The sequence below is a fragment of the Homalodisca vitripennis genome, chromosome 3 (genome assembly GCF_021130785.1).
Source record: "Homalodisca vitripennis isolate AUS2020 chromosome 3, UT_GWSS_2.1, whole genome shotgun sequence".
NCBI classification, from domain to species: Eukaryota; Metazoa; Arthropoda; class Insecta; order Hemiptera; family Cicadellidae; genus Homalodisca; species Homalodisca vitripennis.
This window is the reverse complement of record NC_060209.1, coordinates 85373802-85380498: the sequence shown is the minus strand read 5'-3', so window position 1 is coordinate 85380498 and position 6697 is coordinate 85373802.

Genomic DNA, 6697 nt, shown 5'->3' with positions numbered 1-6697 from the left:
TGTAAAAAATAAACTAATGAGCTTTTTGATTTTAACTTTACTAACCCAAAACTCCGATCTCTCTCAGAAATAACGAAACTTATTATTCTACAACAACAATTAATTGTAAACAGTTGAACAAATAAATGAAAAAAAAAAAGATTTGGAGTACCCAAATCTTTTGTGGGTTTGGGTACTCCATCGATATATTTATGTTAGAGCTTTTCATGATTTATTACATTTTTTTCACTTTACATAATTGCCTTTGCATTACATTTCAATTTATATTTCTGATCAGCCCCTCTAGAATTTGATATTTTACTGATAGGTACTATCTCGAGGGATGTTTTTCTTTCATTGACATCAGCGCGGGCCAGCACCTTCGGTGCCGAAGGCACTCGTCTCATTTCGATAACAAGTAATTAATTTGTAGCTCGAAATTAAGAAAAACTTTGTTCATTTGGATCAAAATACTGCTCATTTCAGTATTATTTTTCATTTACGTTTGCAAAGATGGCTTCGCAACCGATGACGTCATCACGAGGTTGAATCATGGTCACAAAAGGTCACGTGACGCTCTATGTGGATGTAGAAACATGGAAATATTACTCCGCGCGTGAATAGTTGTTTAATTTTTTTATGTTCTATAACTTCGTTATTTCTCATTTCCACTGGAATCTATAGTCATATTCGTCTGAAGAGACCCAAAGAAAGTCGACGACGAAGATGCTCAAAACGAAACATTTACATCTTTTCGACATTAGAGATACCTGTAAATAAGTGAAGTGGTAGTCTCATTGTCTCATCAGGTACACAGTTGAGTGCACTAATTTAAGGGCACTATTGACGCTAAAAATACAAATTTTATATTTTAGTACTGTTGTATATTATTGTGATAAATAATAAGCCTATATCATAACATGACATCTTTGAAGAAAAGTCACTCGACACGTAGCGGATCCCCATGGAGATATAAATAGGTAATAAATGAAACATATATTTAACAAAAAAAATCGTATGTTGAGTTAAACTCTAACTCACTTTTCTCTTAGTGCAGCGTCTGGGATCCGATACCGTTACAGGCTTGACCTGAAATCTGGAGTAATTTTCTTCCGAAGAGAACCAGAAAAAGTCTCAGACGGAGAAGCTCAAAATTAACTAGTTACATCGTTTTCACATCAAATATACTTTGACCCACTAGATATAGCATAATATAGGTGAAGAGATCCCCCCCCCCCCACACACACACACACACCTTCATGGGGATTTCCCAAGGGTATGAAGTTTCAGTGATCGGGATCTACCAAAAAGTATTACAAATACACAAGAAAAGTTTTCTTAGTTTATATTAGGTGCCTGTTTTGATGTGGAATTGTTATGTTTCAATACTAAATAAGAATAATTATCCATCTCCCTAATAATTATAGCTCTACAGAAAATTCAGAATCAATTGAAGACTTAATGCAAGTTCTAAAAGTATCTAATAAGAGAAACAAAATATCTTATAACAATTTCAATATAATTATTATAATTTTCAAATATATCTGTGTCAATCGTATTTTATTAACAGACTATTTCTTGCATATGTAAAAAAATATCAAACTGCAAAAGTATTGCTAAATTAATAATGATAATATAAACATTATGAAAATACTTGTTTTCACACAAAACCCACGTTTAATTAAAACCACTCTGAAAATGAGAAATGTATAAATAAAAACAACATAGTAGCATAGTACCTGGAACTGAAGATATGTAAAAACAATGCAGGAGTTGCTGTGTCAGTTGCTTGGTTATCCACAAACAGTTGATTCTGACCGCGTGGTTTGTTTCCCTCTGTGTGTATTTTACAAGCATACTTGCATAAAACAATAGTTCACTCCCTTTTTAGCTTAGAAGCGTGGATGTGATAGGAAAGAGTTTCACACTTTTAGAGTAACTGGCTTTCAAGATTTTATTGTGCAAAAAGAACTGGAGTACAGAGTCTAATAAAATTAATGGGTACTCAACTCTGACAGAAAATTTTTGTTTGAGAACGAAACAATTTCTCATAAGTCCCGTAAAAGGGAAACCAAAGTTATTTGCACCAGTATAATTTCTATTCCAAATATATTATTATTTTATTCTGAATTAATTATGTTCGAAAGACGTCCTAGGAGAATAATAATTTTTCCTTTTTACGACTAGAAAAAAATTTCAGAATCAAATATAAACTCCCTTTAATATTTGCCAGAACATGTAACACGATTCATAAGGATATTTTTGACAAATTTGAAAAGAAATTGTTGAAGATTATGAAGCAAACGAGCAAACAAACACACACGTACAAATACTTACACAGTTGAACATGTTCACGGGAACATTTTTTATGGACTTTTTATAGAATTTTAATATAACCAAAAAGCTTTTACAAAACTTGAATATAGAGATCATAGATAATAGAAACTGTAATGATGGGTAAGAACTATTGCGGTTTCTTTATTGCACACGGTTTTGTTTCTTCTTCTGCGCTTCAAGGATTTGGCATCATTTACCTGTTAATGATGTTAGTACCTCAAACTCTTCCTCGGGTGACCTCTGCTACTTCGAGGCATTCTTTCGTTGTCTATTCTATGTAGGTAAGTGTTTCTTCTTCTTATTACTAATTTGTTTTATCGTACTATTTAAATGAAAAGTAAGCGATGATAATCTTAATAGTAATACATTATAAGAGAAATACCATTTATTTACTCATATCAACCAGAAACATTGTTCAAAATGTCGCAAATATTTCGAATTATAAGAATAAAAATCTGATAATAGCCATCTGCTAATATTTAAAACTTGTTCTAGTCACAGGAGATCTAAGAGTTTTCTAAAACAACTGCTTTGAAGTTTGCTAAGAGATTCACATGTTCAACATTTCACATGTTCAAAAACATATAACTTTCGTTTTTGATTGCATATCGTCTGAACACTAACGGTCACGTTCTTGAATATGTTAACTACTACAGGAAATTACCCAACCCTATTGACTATTAGTTTTTCAGAGCCAATCTCTTGGAATATCAATAATACATTGTGACAAACGTTTAAAACCAAATGCTTATACTACTCTCTAGTGTCCGCTGATTAGTAACGAAGAGAAACACTAGCCAGTTCATCTGCTGCCTTAACAGAAAGAATCATCTCTTCGTAATTCTTATATACCATCTACACCAAGACGTTTACTACAGATATTGCTCAACTGAAGATATCAGAGGAAGACTCTCTTTGAAATCTTGGTTTTTGGGATTATGTGGAGATGCCAGCTAGGGTGGGAGAGTAGAGATTTATTCCAATTATCAGTGATATCTCGCCATCTCTACTGAAGCATCAGCTAGAGGCCTTAAAACTTGGTATTGAAAGGGGGATGTCTATAATCGGTTACCTCAGAGATGATGGATCTAAAGACGCCATAATATGAAGCTGCAGCAGAAAGAATAATAAATTTTAATTAAATTTCATTTGTAGTTACTTATAAACATCACTTTGTTGTTTATTTGTAAAACAAAGTATAAGTGACAAATGAATCTAAATATTTAACAAAGTTGAGTTTGCTTATTTATATTTTCAAACTACTTACAGATAGGAATTGTGGTAGATGTACTGTAGATTTAAATCAAATAAGTACCATGTTTTATTGTAAGCATTTTTTGGACATGAAAGAGCTCTAAACAAAATACAATTGAGGTAAACAGTAATTGAATAACATTTCTGCAACATTTTTTATACAACTCTGTATTATATACCAGTGGTTCTCAACATGGAGGAGCGTCCCCCCTTTGTTGAGTTGTATAAAATTTTCAAGGGAGGCATCAGTAGTATGCATTTCAACAATAGGACAATTTGTGGGAACATGGTTTTCAAGTGAATTTCTTAATTCTTACCTGTCAGATTGTTTATTGTGTTATTCTTGACGTGGCACGAAAATGCCATGGTAATAAAATACTGTATAGTGATGATCATATTAAATATGGATTTATTTTCATTGAAAAAGGCAGTTATTCATCCCAGTAATTTATTTGTAATGTTGTTTTGTGTTAAGGTTCCATGCGGCCTAGACTTTTGAAACCCTACTCTATTGGAAGTTCTCGAATGGAAAACGAGAAAGCTGCTGAAGATACATCTACCACTACACTTAATCAGATAAATTAAAGACCTTGTATCATGGCATTTAGCTTAATTTTAAAACTAAATTGGACAATATTTTCGAGATGTTGAGATAGAGAGTTGACAATTTAACATGATAAAATGTCAATTCAAAATCGATGGACCAGTAACTTCCTGTTCACATTCGGGGACAGACAATCGACTTAAAATGTGATTCTTAAGTATCGGAGGAATTTAAAAACATGGTTGTTGAAAATATTTGGCTGAGTTATCTTCTTTTTGACCTGCAAGTTGCTTTGGAAGCAATTGGATGCAATCCTCATGCACATACGAGTATCTCTGTGAGTCTGGATTTTGAATGTTTGGTTATCTAAAGTCAAAATATCGATCAGGACTGGATGTCGAAAGTTACCTGCGATGTGCTTTGTCACAGTTAAAATTATGTATTAAACAATTATGGAAAACAAACAGTGCCAACGTTCTCACTAAGTAACAAAGCAACGGATATAATAGGGACATTAATTACCTCTTGTAGATTTAATAATAAAACATATTTTAGTACTGTAATCCATTGATTTTTATGTTCATTGATTTACTACAAAATTTAAAAGCGGCAATAAGTCTGGGCAAAGGCTATGATCAGAAAGGTATTTGAAGAACTCATAATATTAAACGTTTTGTTAAATATTTATCAAATACTTAATTTATAAACAAACACTCCAATAATTATTGAATTTTAATTTTGTGAGGCATTTCGTGTTTAAGAAACTATAATCTGGACTGTTTGTTTATAAATTAAGTATTATATTCCAATAAGAAGATGCTGGTAGAATGTATTTGTGAAGGAAACAGGATTTTTCAGGACATTTGCCATCGTACAGTGAAACAATAAATCACTACGTTTCGAGATCTGCAATCTGATCTCTTCTTCAGGTAATAACTAATCTAATACATAAATACAAACTAGGTTAAAATAAACAAATCACACCAAAGCGTTGTGGTACGCCTAAGTCAGGAATCACAACCACCATGTTGTTTGTCAACTTCACTAACTCTAAAAACACGCACTTAACAAAAAACTATACACAAAACTAATCATTAAACTGAACTACAGACTTTAGTCAAATCTTTTTGACATCTCAACGAGTGGTTCAAGCAAGAGCAGATAGCATTCATTTTGAAACGTTGTGTTTCTGATTCAAGTATAAAACGGTAAGTTAAGAGATGGTTATAGCTGCCAATAAATATCCATTACTGATTAGTTATGACATTTTCAGGTATAAAGACGTCGTCCTGATTAAAATGCGTGTTCAATAACCTCCCGTTTAAGACCCAAAATTCCAGGTCTGGTACGGCGAGGTAAGATGGGAACATATTTTTAAAAGTTAGTAACACTGATATTGAATAATAACTGCGATATGTGTAATCCTAACACGTGTTTCTTACATTTCTTAAACAAATAAATTGAGTTTGAATAAAGTATACGTTACGGAACCTTATTAACGAAAAGGAACGGGAACTTTGTAAAACTTTTAAGTGATGTAAATCTGAAGGTAAGACCTGTAACTCTTCTTGTAATGTAATCTGTAATAAATTTTCCTCTCTGGTACATCTCTAATTATACCATTAAATCACCGTCGCTCAGTTGATTAACGACGCATCTGTCCAGCCGCTCTAGGAGGAAGGAGGATGTGTCTCTTATGTAAACACACACGCCTTGTAAATTTATTATATATTTTTTAATTTAAAAAATGTAATTATAATTATGTATTAACCAATATATACTTTGATATAATCTACTTTTATATCATAGTAATCAAGAAAATTCTAACAGTTTTCAGAATAGAATTAGTCTATAAGATTTCGATCCAAAATTCCAATTCATTGATTCTTCCGGTCCACTCTAATTTGAAATTGGATTAGTCTCAACATATTCCGGGCTCATGCATAAGCAATGAATGCATTTAAACCGTTGTTTACTGTGGAAGGAACCGAGTTAATTCGCAAATGCGCGTCATCAATATGCGAGCGAGCCTGTGAGGGTTGTTTACATGCAGCCCTCGCCGCGGCCGCTGAGATACAGTTATGCAGCGCTCAGTGATCTAGTGCTGACCACGGGTGACTCGGACTTTTAAGTGCTGATTGAACTTTTCATTTGAGTAGCTTTAATAATAACCAATGAAGACTTGGAACATCGATTGATAACATTCTTGAGTCCATTCTCACCTTACCTATGTAATTTAAAGAACGTTTTAACTACAAACTTTAAATTAAAAAATATTGACCTCCTGCGTAATGTATGGCGTATGTGTAGATTTTAAAAGTTACACTAATTTATTAATTGGGTTGACAGATAAAACACACACACACACACACACACACACACACACACACACACACACACACACACACACACACACACACACACAAATGTATATGTGGGTTAGGTAGGATTTCAGTTCTAAATGAGGAATTACTATCACTCCGTAGTCCGTAGGCTGAAAGTCTTCCGGCCGGGGTCTAGTGGAGGCGAGACACAATACAATTCTAATTGAAAATTGGAGAGTTAAGATTTTTTGATGTGTAA